Raw genomic sequence first — 19,528 nt, forward strand, 5'->3', positions numbered from 1 at the left:
ATCTATTTATTGTACAGAAAGGAAACACATTGGATATATAGAAGGATATTTTTCAACAATGGAGTCAGAAGTTAATTTTAATAATGTCAATAGAAATGTCTGCATTTAAAGACTGTGTCTAAATGATGTTATAGAACAGTGATGGCGAACCTTTTCAGCATTGAGTGCCCAAATCAGAATGCACATGTGTGTACTGCCCATCTGGTCTTCTGGTTTCCGGCGTGCGCATGCGCAATCACCAGCTGGTCTTCGGGTTTCTAGGGCTCCGACACTTGCAAAGATCAGCTGGCCACCGGAAATCAGAAGAGCAGCTGGCGATGGTGTGTGGGCTCACAGAGGGGGCGCTGTGTGCCACCTCTGGCACGCGTGCCATAGGTTCGCCATCACAGTTATAGAAGAAAAGAAAAAAGAAAAAAACATGACATATGCAATGAATAAATCAAAAGAAATACTTGGATAATTTTTGTATATTGAATTTATAAAAGAATTGTGAAGAATCTTATGGGAATCGACGAAGAAGAAATGAAAAGAAATCAAGTTCTACAACATCATGCAAAAATTTTTGGGAGATGAAGAACAGAATAGTGTTTTATTTTTCATCTATGACATAAAATTTATGGATCCTCCAGCTCCATCTTCCAGCTCCATCTTCTAGGATGGTCTCCTAGAAAAACCTGAGGCATTACTTTTATCCAGATCAATACAATGCAGTGAACCCTTTTGATTTAAATTGTATGAACTATTGCTGATCTACCATACTGTAGATATATTAGACATCAACTCCTATCATCCTTAGCTACCTTGGCAAGAGTCATGCTGGCTAAATAAAGTTTTAAAGCAGAATGTAACTAATTATGGCCTTGAATCCTCTGTCCATACATTCTTCTTGCAATAACTACAGTGATTTATACAAAGTCACCAAATTATTAACCATTTGACTTTACAAAACTGCATGAGTAAAGACATCTGATAATGAATCATCAGTGTTGACATTAGGAGTAGTAATTATTGCAAGCAAAGCATGGTTTCCTTTTTCCTTTTTGTTATTGTTCATTCCCACAGAAACATACCCCCACAATGTATATTTACCACTCAGGTGCCTGGCTGATAGAAAGGAATCAAAATTTTGAAAGCCAGAAGAATGTGGCTGAAACGAAAACAAAGGACTAGGAAGTTATGTTGGAGCAACTGGGGAAACAATCACTCCCCAATGCAGAAGTCACTTCAAGGAGCCATTCCAGACCAGTTGGTTGGCTTCTGCCATAAGGAGAAATGAACAGCAGTTAAGAGTGGGCAGGGAGCACAGAGTGGGGAAGGAGAGAACAGTTCAAACTCAGCAACTGGACCAGAACCACATTAATTTCTTAATAATGTCTAAGTGAAAAAAACTGTTGAAGAAGCATTTGTTTCAATTTTTTTTTATTTTAGTGCTTTACTTTTTTTCTAATTTACCGTATTTTTGGAGTATAAGACGCACCTTTTCCCCTTCAAAAAAGAGGCTGAAAATCTGGGTGCGTCTTATACACTGAATACAGCATTTTTGCCTCCTGAAACCCCACTGGGCAGGGCATGGATAGCCTCTAGAAAGCTTTTAGAAAGCTCCTGGGGGCTGGGGAGGGCAGAAATGAGCAAAAAGCAGCCCATTTTTTTGCTCAATTTCCCCAGCTCTCAGGAGCGCACTATAAGCTTCCTAAAGGCTATCCATGCCCCCCCTTTTTTTACAAAAAACAGGTGCGTTATTGCAAAATACAGGCCATTTTTTGCTCATTTTTGCCCCCTCTAGCCCCTCAGAAGCACTCTGCAAGCCCCCTAATTTTACCCCCCCAGCCCCCGCCAGGAGGATTCTATAAGCTTCCTCCATGTCTTTTTTTTGGAAAAAAACAAACAAACCTGTTTTCATGAAAAACGTTTTTGGGAGGTTTGCAGAGTGCAAAAACTTTTTTTTATTTCCCTGTTCAAGTATAAGACGCACCTATTGGTGCGTCTTATACTCCGGTGCGTCTCATACTCCAAAAAATACGGTAATTGTTCTCACTGTTAGGAAGTGTCTCCTTAGTTCTAGGTTGCTAAGGGAGAGAAAGCACTTCCGGGGCAGAATAGCAAAAGGCTGTTCTTGGACTTAACCAGCCACAGAGTAACCCTAGGATGCAAGCAGATCTTTAAGGACAAATGTGGTACAAATTATGAGTGAGCTGCATTCAGGAGTGGGCAAAGGGACCATATGAAGCTAGCTTCCTTAGCCCCTTGAAAATGCATTAGTGTTACTTTTAGACTCCATCTCTGCATCAAAGCACATGTGTACAAAAGAACTCACAAAAACATTACTGCACGTTACTCAGTAACTCTTCCCAGTAGAAGCAGGGCAGTTTTAGTGTATCTATTTTCCTCCGTAATCCATTACCTGTCATAAATAATACATAAATAAATACAGAGCTATTTTGGCCCAGCTTTATTGCTGAAATTTTACTCCAAAGAGCCACTTACATGCGATCCCTAATGGCATTTCATATTGAAAATGCAATAAATAAATCCATGTCAAATTCAACACACCAGGAAAACTAAACGTTTATCATTTTTATTTCTCCATTACTTTCCTCTCCACTCCTATTAGTCAGCTTTCATTAAAAATTTACCAGGGCAAAGTATCACTTTTCTCTCTTTGAGGTCCAGAAGAAGGAACCTGGGCTAGCGTGTGCTATAATGGATGTTGAAGAGCTGGGCTACGACTGGGAGACATTCCCCCACTGCCTTTCTGCCAGCCATTGTCAGACCCATTCTACCTTACGGGGGGAAACTGGATAAGCCATTCTGTATCATCTGCCTTGGGCTCCTGAAGAAAAACGCAAAATATAAATCTATTTTGTATTTGTATTTTGTATTTATTATGCATTTATAGGCCGCCCTTTTCCCTGAGGGGACTCAGGGCGGCTTACAATAAAAGGGGAAAGGGAGTGTAGGACAAATACAAAAAGAAATATGAGCGAGAATAAATTAAACAATAAAACACAACATTCACTCGACATTCGGGAGGGGCGAAAGTAAAAACTTATCCCCAAGCCTGACGGGCTAGCCAGATCTTGAGGGCTGTGCGGAAGGCCTGGACGGTGGTGAGGGTGCGGATCTCCACGGGGAGATAGATTAAATCTAGCAACAAATTAAAGTGGAAAAGAAAATGAATAACCAGATAAGCTAAGAAACAGCTACTAACAGAAATTATCATGCATCACAAACATTTAAAAGAAGGGGGGAAGGGAACAACAGACTGTCAGCTCTGAAACAATTGGTGTTAAATTTCTACCACTATCAGACTCTTATTAAGAGAGCCGTTTAACCTGACTGGAGAGAGTGATTAAGGCATCAGCCTACAGACAGGGAGGTCGCGAGGTACTCCCACCTTAAGCACAAAGCCAAGCTTTTGGGCCAGTCACTTTTTCTCAGCTTTAGAAATTAGGCAAAGGCAAACTACTTCCGTAAAAAGAAAAAAAAACTTCCCAAGAAAACTGCAGGGACTTTTCCAGGGAGTTTCCAAGAACCGGACACCATTGAATGGAAGAAGAAAAGAATACGCTTGGCAGGCTTGAGCCAAAGATTTGCTAAGTCAGCAAATAAAACGGCAGTGCAATGTCACATGTACAAAAAGAAAAGAAAAAAATGTTGTAAAGTGCAGCACATTCACAGGGCCACTCTCCATGTAGAATGTTTTCAAAAGATTTCTCACAGATGCATTGGGAATTACAGTTTCCAGAATTCTCAAGTTCACCCTGGCCCTACAGTAATCACTAGGCAGGAAAAAGCTTGCTTTACATTCAAGCCACACAGTTTTGCTATGAAGAAATTAGGAGGGGAAAATTGTCTTTGATCCCTGGCCGAAATTTGTTACTGAACATCTTCAACAGATCCTTGTCTACTGAATATGAAACTTTACACCAAGATAAGAGCATGGCATGGATCCGTGATGACGAAGGGCATGCGGAGCCATATCTGGGAGCACGCAATGCATTGCCCTATTTCAACTCCAGGACGCATGTGAGCCCTGGCCACCTGATTTTCAGCCTTCCGGAAGGTGTAGGGAGGCCGTTTTCGCCCTCCCCACGCTTCAGGAAAGCCTCCTGAAGCCTAGGGAGGGTAAAAAATGTGCCCAACAGGCCCACCGGAAGTTCATTTTTGAACTTCCGTTGGGACATTTATCGTCCTCCCCAGGCTCCAAGAAAGCCTCTGGAGCCAGGGGAGGGCAAAAAATGGGCCCACCGGAAGTTGGGAAATGTGCTGTTTCTTGCCTCCGGAGGGCTTTCAGGGGGCGGGGGAGGCCATTTAGGCCCTCCCCAGGCTCCAAGAAAGCCATGTGGCATGTGCAGGGGGCAGCGGGGGGAGTCGCACACACATGCACAGGTGGGGACAATGCAGGGGGGACATTTAATTACAGGTGTGGGCAGATTTTGGCATCTGAGAGAAAACGGGTTCGCCATCACTAGCATTGATCAACCCAACTACTCCAAAGGGGAGGTCAAAACAGTGTCTTTTACCTATTACTGTTTCAAGTGAAAAGTACAAGCAAGGTCAACTTTCAAATACTCAGACCAAAATCAAATGCAGATTTACCAATTTTAAATCCCCTTATTCGTGGTTCTAGAATGAATTCTTATTAAGAGCTGGAAGATAATACAGTAAATTGAGATTGGCTACTGGAGAAACCAACACACCATCAAAGACTTGCTAGTGCCTAAATTTGCAAAGCAAACCAAAGCCACCACAATGATTGTAAATCAAGTTCAAGACGTGTAACTGTCAGGATTAAACAAACCTTATTACAGCACAGCAAATGAATGAGTGTTACAATGCATGAACTCTTATCACACATCACTGCCCTAACTCTGAAATGGGAAACATTCCTATGTACCACAAAACAGGCTAAAGAATTTTAAGTAATGAGAACGGTGATTGATGTTGATTCCAAAGGTTGCTTTTTTCAAGTGGCAACTTGGACATTCTGGGTTTTCTTTGAAAACATTTCGCTTCTCATCCAAGAAGTTTCTTCAGCTCTGACTGGATGGCGGAGAATGGAAGGACTTCAGCTCTTGGATGGGAAGCGAAACATTTTCAAAGAAAAAACAGAATGTCCAGTTGCCTCCTGAAAAAAGCACCTTTGGGACAACCATGACCTGGATGACTCAAAATCTTCATAAATTGATGTTGCTATTGCTTAACTACCAGATGCACATTTACTATTAACTTCTTTCCACTTACACCAAACAGGAAGCTTGTTGCAGACAGTGCACAAAAACGGTGATCAAATCCCAGGTTATGATGTTCATGCAAAGCAGCTAAATAAACAATATGCTTCCAAGCTGCTCAAAGGAATGCATAGTCTGCAGCTGTGCCTGTTTCAATAAAGTTTTTGTCAACTGTAAGATCTAGAAAGAGAACGATGTAAACCCTTCTTAAATGAGGCAAGTCAGTGTTTTTAAAGAAAACTTTCCTCCTATCCTCCCCCCTGCACTTGAGAAATTGACTTAAAATCATCCTAGAAATATTTCAAATATCTTCAAATATACATGGATAAAGAAATGTTTTAGGAACCCTTCTTCGATATATTTATTAGCCTTTCTATCTCTCTCTCTTCTCTCTTTCTCCCTCCCTACCTATTTTTTGTTTCACTTGTTCCTAGTTTTTGAAGTGGACCACAAATCTGAATCATCTTTTTCTAAAGAGGAAAATAAAGTGGTTAAGATTGACAAGAATATCTTTCTAAAACCACTTCTGCCTCTAGAATGTCTTTGTGTATTCCTGCTCATAATATTCATATTTCTTCTAAAAGAATATATTCTTACAACTCTTACGATCATTTATGAAATGTTTTAAGTTTTAAATTTCAGTATAAACTCTATTTTGTTATCCTTTTCTCCCATGTCGAAGAAACTTAAAATAAGTCATGCAAAGTAAGATCATGCAAATTTAGAGAAATTATATAAACTACAGACACAATCTGGCATCTCTTGTTGTAGAATTTGGACTTATTTTAAGCCCAAAAGATCTTGACCGAGAATTACAAGAAAGAACTACATCACAGTGAGGATTCCCACCCACCAGCAGAATGCTTATCTGTCTACTGTTTTAACATATAAACAAATTATTCTTTGGAAACTTAATTCTTGGTCCCCTTCATCTTTTTTCCCATACAATCCCAATTTGAAGCTACATTACATTCTAAGTTCTTCAACCTTTCCTTCTTTATATGGTTGGTTATTTTACTATAACATCTAATCCAATGAATTTTTCAGAATATTTAATAATGAAACAGGTATGGAATTGCAGATTGTTGTGCAGCAGAGTACACTTCTTTTTCATTTTTCCTTCTATGTACACTGAGAGCATATGCACCAAAGACAAATTACTTGTGTGCCCAATCACCCTTAGCCAATAAAGAATTCTATTCTATTCTATTCCATTCCATTCCATTCTCTCTAAGCAACCCGGGTTAGTTTCTATGCAGGCAAACTGGAAAAAAAGGGTTGGACGAAAACATAATATAAACTATTTTAAAAATGAGCTCTGTACTTCTTCACCAAAAAAAAGTGAGCAAGGTTTTAACATATGTTAAGCATGGCATACCATATTTTTCAGAGTATAAGATGCACCGGAGTATAAGACGCACCAAGATTTTGAAGAGGCAAATTAAGAAAAAAAGGTTTTGCACTCTGATGACCTCCTTTCAAAAAAAAGGGTGCGAATAGCCTTTAGGAGGCTTACAGAGTGCTCTTGGGGCTGGGGGGGGGGGGCAAAACTGAGCTCATATCTGCCCTCCCCAGCCCCCAGGAGCACTCTGCAAGGCTCCTAAAGGCTACACATGGCCATTTTGGTGAAGATGGCAGGGTTTTGGGAGGCAAAAAATGCTGTATTCAGTGTAAAAGACGCACCCAGATCTTCACCTTCTTTTTTGCGGGAAAAAGGTGCATCTTATACTCCGAAAAGTATAATACTTTTGGACCACCTACAAGCTATTTAGAAGCTATTTTGCTCAAGAGGCAATACAAGCTTGCCTGATTTAAAAAACCAAGTCTTCCAAGAGGCTTGGAGTTGCAACAGAATTGCCTCTTTTTTGTACATACATCAGCACATTTTTTATCAGTCCTTTCATTCGATGGAAACAAAACCTATCCCTGTCCCTCTGCCCATAACTTTATTTCCAGCTTGCAAAGATATCCTTGATAGCCACACGACCTTGTCTGAAAGATATCTGCCAAATATGTCTTATCTTTAAAAAGGAATGAAGAGAAAAAGATAAAAGAGGGCACGGCAGTGTGGCTCTTAATTAAACTATTTCCTTTTCTAAAGAAGCTGTTCTTTACCTCCCAGGTTTTCAAATAATGCCTAAGGTAAAATCCAAGTGGAGTTTTCCATTATTAGGAGAGCATCAACCGATAGCAAAGGGAAGAGTTATCACATACAACAGAATAGCTTCTCTCGGCAAAAAAAAAAAGGGGGGGTGGATGTTAGTGATCCAACAGGGACACATTAAATCACCATTATTGATTCACCATTTTAATCAGTTCTGTATGGGGGGGGGGGGAAACAGTAATACAGATTGACCCGAATTATGCACTGAGCCATGATATGGCAACTTTGGCTGTTAGCCAAAGTAGATGCCTTGATGCCTAAGCAGAAGATAGCAATAGCAGTTAGACTTATATACCGCTTCATAGGGCTTTCAGCCCTCTCTAAGCGGTTTACAGAGTCAGCATATCTCCCTCACAGTCTAGGTCCTCATTTCACCCACCTCGTAAAGATGGAAGGCTGAGTCAACCTTGAGCCGGTGAGATTAGAACCGCTGAACTGCAGATAGCCGTCAACTGAAGTGGCCTGCAGTACTGCACCCTAACCACTGCGCCACCTCGGCTCATATTTAAGATGTTTAATTAAAGGAAGAGGGGAGCAGTAGAAGTCCAAGCAGATCCCATCCTGCCACCCTCTGATGAAGAATGGAACAATCTATAGCTAACATGATGGTGATTGATATCCTTTCAGTCCTGTCTGATTCTTGGTGATTCTATGGACCAGGTCTATTCACATCTTCCAATCTTGCACTACTTCTTTGAGTTTCTCTATGCTCCTGTTGGTGTCAACTTTAATAGTGTCCATCCATCGTATTCTTTGGCAGCCTGGCTTCCTTTTACCGTTAATTCTTCCAGACACAATTGCTTTCTCCCCTGAATTCCCATGCATAACATGGCCAAAATAAATGAGATGCAGTTTGGTGATTTTGCCTTCCTGTGACATGTCTGGTGTTATGCTGGTCCAAGGAATACGCAAGAGCCTTCTCCACCACCACCACAAATAAAAGCCAACATTATAACAATACAGAATCCAATGAGCAGAACAGGCAGAACTTCTGTGCCATCACTTTGATAAGGGTTGGTAAGGATTATCAGATACTCTGAACATCTTCCAGCCAATGCTTCCTCTTAACACATTGTCCAAAACGAACTCTCAAGGAGGGAAAAGGTAATCCTCACTCAACAACTGCTCTGTTTAGTGACCAAAACTATGACGGTACCAAAAAAAAGTAACTTTACAATCAGCTCACAGCTTACAACCAACTCACACGACTGTTGCAGCATCCCCATAGTCATGTGATCAAGATTTGGTCACTTCACAACCATCACAACATTCCACAGTCACATCATCACCATTTCCTTGCTTCATAACCAGCTTCTGACAAGCAGAGTCAATGGAGAAGCTGACAGTAAAATAGAAAGTCATGATCACATGATGTCACGCTTAATGACTATGGTGGAAGTGGGGTTGTAAATCCGTTGTGGTCATGTGATGTCTTGTTTAACAGCCGTATCACTTAGGAACATAGTTGCTGGTCCCAATTGTGGTTGTTAAGCACAGTTAGTGATTTTGATTCTGTTTGGATCTCAGACTTCAGATTAGGATTATGGATAAACATAGATATGTCCTTCTATTTTTCAAGACTGAGATAGTTTCTGCTTACACCCTAAGTTTTTTGCTGCTTTTTTCTCACCTTATCAGTCAGTAACAAGAGTCTCCAATGCGTATCCCTCTGTGTTAGGCACAGTTTACACAGTGACACTTCTATTAAATGAGTTTATTTAACCATAACTTGCTAAATAAGGAACATTTGAAAAAGATAAGAATGAGAAACTTAAATAACTTTCCTGAGAAAGTTATTTAACGGTTCCGTTTTAAGCAAAACATATTTCGGAATCATTTATTCCCTGTGGAAATCAAAAAAGGTCACTAAGGCTTTTTAATTGTGTTGTTTTTTAACTTTTACAGTTACTGGTCTGGCCTCTCGGATAGTCAGCAACTTAAGAGAGTTCTGTGGTTTTTCATGTAACAAACTAAAATACAGAATGCAATAAACTGTCTAACAACCAAGCCACTTCACAGATTCCGTTGTGAAAGGATTCATACATCAAGAATATTAAATCAGCAACTCTTTGTCTTAAACTTAAAGCACTAAATGCATGTCTTTAAAAAATATTTGCAATATTTTTCCCTAATTTCAACCTAGAGGAAAAAGTAGCAACTTAAATGGTTTATCATCCTTTCCATTGTTTCCACTGCTTTACTTCCCAATAACGGCACCTCTGCTATTTTTGAAAAATCCATTTTAGGAATTGTGATCGAAAATAATGGTGCAATTCTATAAAAGAGGGAGAGGGGGAAGGAGAGAGAGGGAGAGAGGGAGGGGGGGAGAGAGAGTTATCAAATAGCCATCAAGAATTTATAACAGTATTCTGCAGTTGGGAGATCTTTTGTTCCAGAAAGTAGATTGGAGAGCAAAGTATCACTTTTCAAAGGCCTGTTAATGTGTCATACTTGCAGCACAAGAAGACTTCATTCAGTTGTCAACCTTTGTACTCTCCTGAATTTCAGCTCAGGTTCACGGATCATTTTACAACTTAATGGTTTCACAAGCTGTGTGAAAAATTATCAGAAATAGCTTTGTTTTCTTCCTTTCTTTCTTTCTTTCCTGCTGTATGAATTGCAAATTTAGAGATCAGATGCTGAAGTTGTGGTTACAAACTGAACAATATTTTATCTTCTAAATCAATTAATGCAACATATTGGTGGCAGTTGTTTATTTTCTTCTGTCCAAAAGAGAAAAGCAATTCCCAGTCATTTTACCACTGGGACCTGATTGCTGGAACCTGTATCTCTAGGGAAAATTCTGTATGTAAGTTTTTTACAGCAACAGGTGTTTCTCGCACACACCACTCCCACCCTGCATTCAGAGCCTTTTGAGATCCTTGTGCATACATACAAAATATAAGACTTCTGTCTAAACACTTAAAAAAAACCAAGGGAAGATTATTTGCAATTTCTATAAATACAAAAAGCAGCCTTTCCCAATCAGATGCCTTCCAGGTAAGTTGAAAAGCAAATGTAGATTCCAAAATTTCCAAATAGAACATTCAAAGTTGGATGACTTATAAATGTATTTTATCATCATCCAAGATAGTATGAATATATCACAATGGAAAAATCTACCCCAGGGGTATCACATGGAATACAGAGAAAAGGTGGATAACAGATGTCCAAAAAAAAGCAATTGTGTTACCTTTGAGAGATAGAGAACTGGTTTCCTATTCCTATAACTCCAAGACAACATTTCACGATCACATTTTATTTACTGGTATAAATAATTTTAAAATTACCAAATTCAAAACTAAATAAGATGGTATGAGAAATTTGTTTAGGGAGGTAAGGGAATTTAAAGACCTCAACAGAGTGATCTTGCCACAGAAAATACAAGAACTTACTGATATGTTAAGAAGCCCCAATTTCTATGTGGAAATCAAAACTTCACACACAAAAATCCCATCAATTTTGGAAAACAGAATTGTATAAACTGGACTAAACTGTTAATACCAACAAATGCAAATTATTACATGGTTCATTTTTATTGTAAATACTATAAATTTAAGATAATTGTCAGTTTTTCCTTCATTCGTCCAATTCAAAATTATCTCTGCAGTTTAAAATACAGTTTCATAATTTCCTGCTGTTGGTTCTCACCTTGTCAAAGGTGTGCTATACAACAAATTACAATTGTCATGTAAAGACCTCATATTTCAGCCTTTGACTTCAGCCACTCTGCCTTTTAATTCCAGCAGACAGACTACATTAAGCAGGTGCAGTGAGCAAAGAAAAAAAAAGCACCATTCATTCAATGCAAGCACATCTATTTCTAAATATTTTGAGAAAGTCTGTGCTCTACTGGCACAAAGATAAGAAAGTCTTATCTTTTCCCCGACTGCAATAAATCCCATAGCATTTCCTCTTTCTCTTTTTTCTTCTTCTCTGTTCTGCCTTTGGTCAAGGCTCAGGATTTTTCTTCTCACACCAGCAACACAAGTTACACACTAATCAGCATATTCTGAATTTGTTCTCAGATGGCATGTTGGTTTAGGGAACATGCAGGTAAAAAACACCATCCCTATGAAGAAATCACCTTTGAATAACTTTGGCTCCTCACGCTGAAACTGTTTTTTAATATTTTGCAAGAGTTTAAACTTAAGAAGCACCTAATCCTGGATCCAGCCATATGAGAAAACATTTTTAAAAAAATCTCTCCCCCTCAATTGCAAATACCAGTTAGTTGGTAAGATTAAATAATTCTTCCCTTCTTTCTTAAACGCCTCCCTTACCTTATTACTCCAAGGAAGCAAACTGAGGGAAGAATTGGAAATTATTATTTTTTTCAAAACGGAAAGAACTTCAACTTTTTCTCTCGGGGATTAAAAAAATAAAGTTTTGCAACCTCTCCCAGCCCAATCACTTCCCTACCCAGAACAAATGCTCCATTTAAATGCAAAAGGTGAGTCATTATTTTTCAATAATTGCCACCCTTGGCTTCTATAATCATATATAACATTCATATATACTTATGTGCGTCAGTTTCCTTGAACCTGATATTTTCCATACACGTTGAACTGCAACTTCCATCACTCCCACCCAACACCTTGAATAAAGAAGAGGAATGCATTGGGGAAGACTGAAGACAAGAGAATAAAAATCCATTTATTTCACAGTCTGTAAGCAACACCCCTCGAGGGCCAATGAATAAAACGCGTCCACACCTTGGAGGATAGGGAGAAAAAAAAGAATAATACGCTGGCTACAAATGGCTTTTGAAGATAAAATGCTCCTTTCTAGTAGATCCTTCGTGTCATGAATCAGAATAGCGCTGGAAGGGACCTTGGGAGTTCTTCTAGTCCAACCCCGTTCAAGCAGGAGACCCTATGATATTTCAGACAAATGGTTGTCCCATCTCTTCAGGATAAGAATAGCAATAGCAGTTCGACTTATATACCGCTTCATAGGGCTTTCAGCCCTCTCTAAGCGGTTGACAGAGTCAGCATATCGCCCCCCAACAGCAATCTGGGTCCTCATTTTACGCACCTCGGAAGGATGGAAGGCTGAGTCAACCCTGAGCCGGTGAGATTTAAGAAGAGACTTAAAAGCCCTGGAAAGTGCGGCGACTAAAAAAAAAACAGAAACTTCTTCGAAGCTTTTTAGAAGACCTCCTTAAACTTGTTTTTTTTGAGTGGGGGGGGGTTCCCCAACCTCCCACCTGTCCAAACATCAAACCAGAAACTCCCCCGGGGGGCAATATCGAGGGGGGGGGAAGCATCCAGGGAAAAGACCCGAAGAAGCTCAAGAAAGAAGGAAAGAGACGCGTCGGCCGGGAAAGAGGCGGGCAAAAAAAAAAAAAAAGTCGGGATGCAAAACGGGACGAAAAGGCAAGACGCACCAGCGGGTCAGTCGGGAGAAAAGAGAGAGAGAGAGAGAGAGAGCGGGGAAGAGGCTAGTAGTTCCCGCTGCGGCTCCAGCCCGGCTCGCCGCCCTGCCCCAAAAAAAAGTTTTACCTGCCACGACCGTCGCTCCGTCCCTCAGCTGATGCCGCCTCAACTCCAGCGCTGCGCGGCTCTGGGCTTTCTCTTGGCTCCGCCCTCGCGGTCTCTAGAGCCAGAGGCCGGCTTGCATGGGGGCGGAGCCTCCTCTGACCTCACGGAAGACGGGGAGGGAGGGTCAAAGAGAGAGAGAGAGAGAGAGGAGGGGTGGTTTTACTCAGGACTAAATACCGAGGATTGCTGGGCATGCGCAGAAAGAGGAGCGAAGTTTAACGCGCGCGCCTCCCCCCCCCCCCACGCCCTTTTTTTTTTTTCTCTTAAGCCCCGTTGTTGGACCGCTGATGGGAACTGCGCGCGCACAGCGAAGAAGTCTGGATAGTGCAAGCGCTGGAAGAAGGGGGGGGAAAGAGGGAGGCCGGGGGGGGGGGCAGTATGCGATGGTTGCCGGGCAGAGCATGCGCAGTCGCTTGGCTACCGTCGGCCTTGCTCAGAGGATGAGAATATGCGAGCGCTTGTAGGGCAGTGTTTCTCAACCTTGGCAACTTGAAGATGTCTGGACTTCAAGTCCCAGAATTCCCCAGCCAGCATCGCTGGCTGGGGAATTCTGGGACTTGAAGTCCAGACATCTTCAAGTTGCCAAGGTTGAGAAACACTGTTGTAGGGCTTAGTTGTGCCGCCGCCCCCCCCCCCGCCCTCGCCTGTTCTTGATGATTTTTAATTCTCGTTTTTAAGACTAGATTAGATATTCGTTTGCCCGGGCCTGGTAATATAGCAGAGGGTTGGACTAGAAGACCTCGGAGGTCCCCTTCCAAGCCTTGTGGTTGTAAGACTTGTATGACTTCTAACTTAAAGACGCCCGCCTGAGCTCCCACGGAATGCAAAACTTTTCCGCTCCATTTTCCCCTTTTTTGCGGGGAATTCTACAGGCGTCGAGGTCGGAACGGAGAGTTGAACCGCGGGGAAAAGAAAAGAGACGCAAAGTCGGCTGAGCCGCGCGGGTATTTTCTCTCCACCGCTCCGGTCTCGCTTGTCTCGCGAGGACGTGCAAATACTAAGTTGCATCGTAGTTGAATGGAATTCTTTCTTGGCCAAGTCTGGTTGGACCCACAAGGAATTTGTCTCCGGTGCAGGAGCTCTCAGTGTACACACAAGCAACAAGTGATAAACCATCATCATAACCATCATGATTGTGGACTGTCATCTGTCAGAAATGGTGTAGTGGAGTCTCCTGCTTGGGAAGGGGTGGGGGATGGACTAGATGACCTACAAGGTCCCTTCCATCTCTTATTATTCTGTTATGCTGTCCCTTAAAAAGACAGCCAAGAAATGTTGAGAAAAAGCCGGCTTGCTTTGGCTTTCTTCAGTTTGGAGAAGTCTATGAAAGCAGTGTGTTGGATGGTGAAGATTCCTCTTAATCCAGCTATATCTGTGTATAGTTTTGTAAGAACTGCAGGAAATTGTTACTGCAAGAATTAAGGACATCTCTCCTTAATGGGAGAGGGGCCGTACTCCAACGGGAACCCAGCCAGACTTAAATGTGACAGGAAAGTAAGTAAGTTCAGGACCTCCAAAAGATGTACAGACTTAGGCTGGTGAACTTCTGCAGTATTGAACAGAATGTCTCCATACCTCCTTTTTTTTTTAATGGGGTCAAATAGTTAAAGAGTAGTATCTTGAGAACACATTAAATTGAATATTAACCCCAGCTGATTTAAAAACATAAATGGGAGCACCCAAACCTTTCTTAGTCTATTATTCCAGAGGTGGCTTAGTCTATTATTCCAGAGGTGGGTTAGAGGTGATTAAGGTATGGGATAGAGTGCCCAATTTTTTTTCCCTATGTGCAGTCCACAAATAAGCAACACCCACTCTAATAATGGTCTTGAAATGTACTTGTTCTGTTTAGCCTAAAATTAAGGTTCTCTACATCCTGTTTTGTGGGGACCAGGGTCATGCTATATTACGTATTTATTTATCCATAGCTGCTCAATTCAACTAAGTGACTCTGGATGGCTTAACAAGTCTAAAATCATAAAGCAATTTAAAAGTCATTAAAACAATAAAAAATATCCACAAAGTAAATAAGTACAAACAATAGTCATGATGATTAACCAACTAATAGTAAGGCCAAATAAAAGGGGTCTGAATCCCAGCTTGGGCACATAATCAGGTTTTCATAGCTTTGCAAAAAGTTGACAAAGTTTGGGCCATTTTAATCTCCCAAAACAGAATATTCCATAAGGCAGGGACTACAGCAGAGAAAACCCATCTTCTCACCAGTCAACACTCTGGTTGATGGATCTGCAGTGTGGCCAATCTAATTGGATTGGACCAATAAAGTGTTTTAGAAAAAGACAGTCCTTTAGGTAACGCAGTCCTACACCCTGTAGAGCTTTAAAGGTGATAACCACCACTTTGAATTGCACCTTAAAACACAACAGCAGCCGGTGCAGCTGACAGAAGAGTAGTATCAGATACATATGTCATGTAACTGGCACCATTTATTATCCATGCAGCTACATTTTGTACCAGTTAAAGTTTCCAAATATTCTGGAGTACTTTATTGTTTCCGAGTGTCATTGTTTTACTCCAAGGACAATTAATGCTTCAGGTAGATTTTGTGGAATGAGATTCATTTGGTAATAACGCTTGAGAGCAACACATCAACTGACATGTTCTAACTTGTGTTTATGTTAATTCCATAAACATATGTATGACACTATGGTTTTCCCAGTTGTAATACATGACTGTGAAAGTTAGACCATAAGAAAGGCTGAGGAGCATCAAAGAATTGAGGCCTTTGAACTATGATGCTGGAGAAGACTCTTGCGAGTCCCTTGGACTGCAAGGCGATCAAGCCAGTCAGTCCTAGAGGAGATCATCCCTAACTGCTCCTTAGAAGGCCAGATCCTGAAGATGAAACTAAAGTACTTTGGCCACCTAATGAGAAGGAAGGACTCACTGGAGAAGAGCCTCATGCTGGGAAAGATTGAAAGCAAAAGAAGAAGGGGATGACAGAGAACGAGGTGGCTGAATGGAGTCACTGAAGCAGTAGGCATGAGCTTAAATGGACTTCTGAGGATGGTAGAGGACAGGAAGGCTGGAGGAACATTGTCCATGGAGTTGTGATGGGTCGGACATGACTTTGTGACTAACAACAACAACAACAACAACAACAACATGACTCTACAGTTAAGAGAGAAACAGGAGGTCACAACACTCTGTAAAGCCAGTTTTAAAAAAAAACAATCTTTCCTGCAGCGCAAGAATGCAGGTGGCTTTGTGTGGAAAAATAACATCAAAACATCATCCTATCTCAATTGAAAAGTTTTTCCTTTGGCGTAAAAAAAAGAGGTTGGTGATTGTTTTAACACCACTTTTACTTACATTATCTCTAAGCAATTTGGTACGTGTAGGAAGTACATGCACAAAAGAAAAAGCTTACTAAAGTAAGATTTTATTGGGGAGAGACAGAAGGCTGAAATTTAGGAGAAATGACAAAAAGAAACCAGTGAAATGCAAGCAAAGTCAATAATTGCCTAACTCAGCCAATTCTATTTTGGAGAAAGAAACTGCTATGAAGCTTCTTCTGGTACCAGTTACTCAGTCAACATACAAATGCACCAACTCCATGTCAGCGTTCCAAGCATCATGCAGAATTAAATCAGAGTCCAAGGCAAAATGATCCTTAAAGTTCCAATTTAATAAGTCAGACATCTTAGCACATCTGTGGAATCCCAATTCTGGAAGTTACCTAGGATTCCCACCCAGTTGAAAGTTCATGATCTTCTCCCCACACCCACAAATCCATCACATGGTCCAATCTTCTTCTTCCACGCTGGCATCTCCACCCAGCTGGTTCCGGTCAGGTGCCGAGGTGCGAAGAAAAAAGATGACCTTGGGCTTCTAGAAAAGAATGACAACAACACATTCTACAATTCTACTCCTTTCTATTCCCCCCTCCCAACTACTACACTAATGAAACAGCATAATGAAATAAGAGAAAGTGTGGCAGGCCAAAGATTCTAAAAGGGATATAATTGCAGGCCTGACACTCCAATCATTATGAAGGGGGAAAAAATAAATGTTCTCAAAGCATCTTCCAGATTTATGATCTCCTTTTCAAATGTCCATGTGTGTGCAAAACTCTCCTTCAGTCAGTTTTGACATCTGATGGATACCTTCTGCCGTTCTCTTGCTAAGATTTTCAGAAATGGTTGACCATGCTTTCTTCCTTTTGGCCGAGAGAAGTGATTGGCCAAGGACACCCAGCTGGCTTGGTGTCTTAAGGCAGAACTAGAACTCACAGTTACCTTAACATGAAACTAACCACTATATCAAACTGGCTCTCATGCCTCCTTTTATATCCAAAAACACCAATTTAATTAGGTTCTTTGGAAAGATCTGGCCAAAAAATAGAAACCCACCACTGAAGCTGACAATGTACATAAATTGCGAGCAGCATCTTCTGATCACAAGCGTAGAGCCTGGAAACAGCTACAGAGCACATTCTTTATAGTTTCTTCCCTGAATAGATATTGTAGCTATAGATACATAGTACTTGGCTAGTTCTTGTCGTGACCCGTCAAAACCGCAGACGACAAAATCGCGCTCGACGAAAGCGCGTACGTGACGTCATCACAGCACGACGAAAAAAATTAAAAAATAAATTAAATTAAAATTAAATTAAAGCAAGCCGATTCACATAAAGGTAAGGGTTAGGGTTAGGTTAAGGGTTAGGGTTAGGTTTAGGGTTACGTTAAGCGTTAGGGTTAGGTTTAGCATTAGGTTAAGGGTTAGCGTTAGGTTTAGCGTTAGGTTAAGGGTTAGGTTTAGGGTTAGGTTAAGGGTTAGGTTTAGGGTTAGGGTTAGGTTTGGGGGGGTTAGGGTAAGGTTTTCGCTTTAATTTTAAATTTTCCGCTCACAGCGCGATGTTTTCGTCGCGCTGTGATGACGTCATGTACGCGCTTTCGTCGAGCGCGATTTTGTTGTCCGCGGTTTTGTGGTGGAACCGTTCTTGTGACTTAAAATATCACAAAATATATTCATTATATCATGTTGATTATTTTCAGAGACCATTTCTTTATCCTCCAAAATATTGGGGGGGGGGGTGTTGTCACCACCACCATTTTTTTTCAGTTCAGCACGATAGATAGGCCTTCCCATTCACCTATGTGAGCAGGATAATATATTGCCAAATTATTTAGTTAGTTATCAAATTTATATAGCTATTCATAAGAAATTACTCTGGGCAAGCTCCAGAAAGAAAGAAAGAAGCACAAAAACAATATGCAATGTAAATATTTACTAGGGAGAGAAAAGGGAAGCCGATCCAAGTAGGTGGTTAATCCTGTAGTACAGGACAGCCAAGAGGGTGATCAATCCCGACTGCTCAGTCCAGAATTTCCTGTGCTGTTCAAAGGCAGCCCTGAACAAGTTTATTTCCTTTCCATCTTGGCACGTGACCCTTTCAGCTGATGTACATTCCTCAGTCCTTGTGGAGAAAGGGATTTGGGGATCTCTTTGTCCAGGGACAGAAAGACGAAGCTTAAAACAATGCCTCCCCCCTCAGACGGCACTTTTCCAGTCACCATAGAAGTAACATCATTTATACGGCAGCTCTAAAACCAGAGACAACCTATAAAGTTCACCTTTCAACTCTGGAGTTTCACTTCAAGGCATTCCGTTTTCTTTCAAGTTTCGAAGGAACATTCGGGACAAAGTGCCAACAGTAGGCCAGGCCTACGTAATTCTTGAGGTGTGACATGGGTATGAGGAAAAGAGCTCAAAGGATTCTTCTAGAGATGATTACAGTTAACAACTTGGCTGCACCCATGTTTATTTTTTTAACTCTGTTTTCGGTGACTGCCTTATTTCCTTGTCACTTAGCCATAGCAATAGCAATTAGACTTATATACCGCTTCATAGGGCTTTCAGCCCTCTCTAAGCCAGTGTTTTTCAACCTTTTTTGTGCAAAGGCACACTTTTTTCATGAAAAAAATCACGAGGCACACCACCATTAGAAAATGTTAAAAAATTTAACTCTGTGCCTATATTGACTATATATAAAGTAATTCTCCCACGGCACACCTTACACTATGTCACGGCACACTAGTGTGCCACGGCACAGTGGTTGAAAAACACTGCTCTAAGCGGTTTACAGAGTCAGCATATTGCCCCCAACAACAATCCGGCTCCTCATTTTACCCACCTCGGAAGGATGGAAGGCTGAGTCAACCCTGAGCCGGTGAGATTTGAACAGCCGAACTGCAGAACTGCAGTCAGCTGAAGTAGCCTGCAGTGCTGCATTTCACCACTGCACCACCTTGGCTCTTCATTGGGGCTAGCTGGGCTGGGGACTGGGATGGGAGAAGTGGGGGTGGCATTCCAGCAATTAGATTTATTTGATTGCCAGAAAAAAAAGAGAGAGTTTTTTGTGGGACTTTATTCTGACCAGGCCAAGCAAATTTTCCTTCTCTTTTCAGGCCCTCCACTCTGGGAACAATGCAGGTTCTGCCACCCAGGAAGAGCCTCCTGGATAGTGGAAGCCAAGTCTACTCTCATCTCATCCATTGTTCAGAGTGTTGGCAGCGTTTCCAAGACTTAAAACCTCTCTTCCCTGTGAGCGTCCCTTTTGTGTGCGT

General features: G+C 41.3%; 1 protein-coding gene across 5 annotated transcripts in view; it reads right to left on the reverse strand.

Annotated features, from left to right (window-relative positions):
• The window catches only part of MYO6 (myosin VI), a 120,009-nt gene extending 107,026 nt beyond the window's left edge, over positions 1 to 12,983 (reverse strand). For all 5 annotated transcript variants that reach the window (XM_087718847.1, XM_087718846.1, XM_087718845.1 and 2 more), the window contains exon 1: positions 12,900 to 12,983. The gene's annotated coding sequence lies outside the window, so the exon portion shown is untranslated. The remainder of the gene's footprint in view (positions 1 to 12,899) is intronic.
• Between the last annotated feature and the right edge of the window lie 6,545 nt (positions 12,984 to 19,528).

The sequence above is a fragment of the Thamnophis sirtalis genome, unplaced genomic scaffold (assembly GCF_051295495.1).
Source record: "Thamnophis sirtalis isolate CommonGarterSnake01/CBP01778 unplaced genomic scaffold, rThaSir2_p1.2 scaffold_6, whole genome shotgun sequence".
NCBI classification, from domain to species: Eukaryota; Metazoa; Chordata; class Lepidosauria; order Squamata; family Natricidae; genus Thamnophis; species Thamnophis sirtalis.